At 52.0% G+C, this 2,386-nt stretch overlaps 1 protein-coding gene across 1 annotated transcript in view; it reads left to right on the forward strand.

Moving 5' to 3' along the window:
* The window catches only part of LOC113211069 (protein nervous wreck), a 28,720-nt gene that overhangs the window by 3,278 nt on the left and 23,056 nt on the right, over positions 1–2,386 (forward strand). The gene's annotated exons all lie outside the window — the stretch shown is intronic.

The following is a 2,386-nucleotide window of genomic DNA, read 5'->3' on the forward strand; positions in this document are numbered from 1 at the left end:
CAGGTAACACTTGCATTCTTTTCTTACATTTTTCCCAGATTAAAAAAGAAGAAAGGTTCATTTTTTCAATCCATTACATCACTCCAGAAAAACAGTGCCAAGGTCACGTCGAAAAAAGAAATGCTGGAGGAGAAGTCGACGGGGGCGAGGAACGACTACCTCCTCAGCCTGGCGTCAGCAAACGCCCACCAGACGAGATACTTCCTCGTCGATCTACAGTCCGCCATTTCGGTAAGTTATCCACCACCTCAGAGCGGGTTTGGTATTGTGTGGTTAATTAGGTGTTTGTAGCAGCAGAGTGCCCCTCGGGCTGCCCCCCTGGCTCCTTGCAGCGCTCTCCCGACATCACACGGCCGCGAGACCCTCGTAACTGCGATAACTTAGGAGTTTGTGGGACTATTGGGCGGGGTGCGGCTCGCCTGGAGCGGATGAGCGCCCTGCCCGCGCAACCGAGACTCACGAGGGGAAGTTAACACGCGAAAACACCAGCATCTCCTTTCGTCGGGATCGTCCAGAAAGTACAGTACGTTCGCTCTTCTGAGGTTCGCGACCGGCGCCTGTGAAACTCCGGGTAGGCCAGCCAGCTGTGCACGCGTGCACACTGCAGGGCAGATGTTGCCTATCTGTCAGGCGCTATGACAGCTATCGGGGGCCGAATGGGCAGTTCGCAGTTCCGTGACGCCAAATGTCGGACGTACTTTCTAGATGACCCTTTACACACTGAGCATATCCAGCAAGCTACGACTTTCGGCTGTACCCTTTGTCTACCTTGCCGTGCGCATGCAGGCGCAGGACTGCAGTCGGGTCCCTGCGGCGTCCTGCGAAGCTACGCCTCCTGCCTCTCATTCTTATTGGAGCGCTGCAGGCAGGCCTGCAGGGGGCTCGTTGCTTGGGGCTTTGATGTGCTCCTCCCCTGCTCCCCCCCCCTCCCTCCCTACTCTTCCGTCGAAGAGCAAAAGCATCGCTCCCTCGTCGTGCCACCCGCGAGCCGCCGGAGCGGCAAAAAGTCCCGAGGATGTGTACGTCAATACCGGGACCCCCGGGTGTGGAGGGAGGGGAGGATAGAGAGCCCTTCGGGAATGAAATGGAGTTGAGTGCGAGAGGGGGAGGGGGGTACTTTACACAGCAGCCTAGAAGTGCAATGGAATGGAGCATGAACTGAAACATACCTACTGTGTGAGGGAGATTTATACGAAGCAGAACCTGCGTTCCAAATGTCGTATGAAGCAGAATAAGTAGGGGCTAATTCCATTTAACAACATGACCTTTTTTTTTACCTGTCGCTGCCGTTTTAGAATTCTCAGAATCGACTCAATTAGTCACCATGATGAGGAGTCAGTTGGTGCTGGTACCTAGGAGTTGATAAAGTTTCCAAAGTGATTTTGGGTGCACCAAACGGCAATGACAGGGTAAAAAAGAAAAAGAGCAGTTCATGGAGGTTCTTCGACTTATGCCTTTATTTCGCTTTACGGCCAATATGACATAGTCGATAGGCTGGAGCGAGGCCGAGGACCGCATTGCTCTTTCTATTAACTATTTCGTCGCTGTGACCGGAAATAGACAGATCTGACCTTCTCATATGAGCGTCGCTTCGCGAGCTCAGCAATCATTCAGAGATACGAAGCTTGTTCACGAGGCAGTTTACATTCGCGTAGCACTACGGGGCGTCCTTTCGGTTCCCACGATTTGTAATACCGTCGTAATCCGTATAATACTATCCCCATAATTCCCCATAATATTCCCCATAATACCATCATCATTCCGTCTTCCGTCTTCATACAAGCGTAATACTGTAAATTACGTTATTACTACATAATACTTTTTACACTGGGGAAACAAAAAGGTGTCATGATAAGGGTTTAGTGGCCTTATAAAGGAATTACAGCAGCCAAAATCATTATTTTTACTCATCTTTTAGAGCTCTTTAGTGCTTTTGCAATGGCATTAAACTCTTTCTACTCCCTTGAATTAATTTCGCACCCCCGCACACACACACACACACACAACTCTTTCTACTCCCTTGAATTAATTTCGCACCCCCGCAAAGGCGCGACATAGCACCTTAATTTCTCCAGTGTACACAATTAAAGCGCCGAGTGAAAACCACATCGGTCACTCAGACTCTAAAGCCGCCTAAACCAATGCCCCAAAGTGGTTCAATGTCTTTAGTTCGCGCATTACACCTCGCGAAAATCGAATTAAATAAGTCGTGCGCATAGGGCTCCGCCTCGACTCCGCCGGTCTTCGCGGCCGAGGCCTCCACCCTGTCCGGCGCGGCCCCCACGCGTCTTTGCCGGGTGTGCCGGGCTGGCGTGGCGTGGCGAGTCGTGGCGCGGCGCGGTGCGGCGTCCCCCCAGATGTGGGGCAAGCAGACAGGGCGTATCGA

This window comes from Frankliniella occidentalis, unplaced genomic scaffold (genome assembly GCF_000697945.3).
Source record: "Frankliniella occidentalis isolate FOCC.00 unplaced genomic scaffold, Focc_3.1 Scaffold66, whole genome shotgun sequence".
Lineage (NCBI taxonomy): Eukaryota > Metazoa > Arthropoda > Insecta > Thysanoptera > Thripidae > Frankliniella > Frankliniella occidentalis.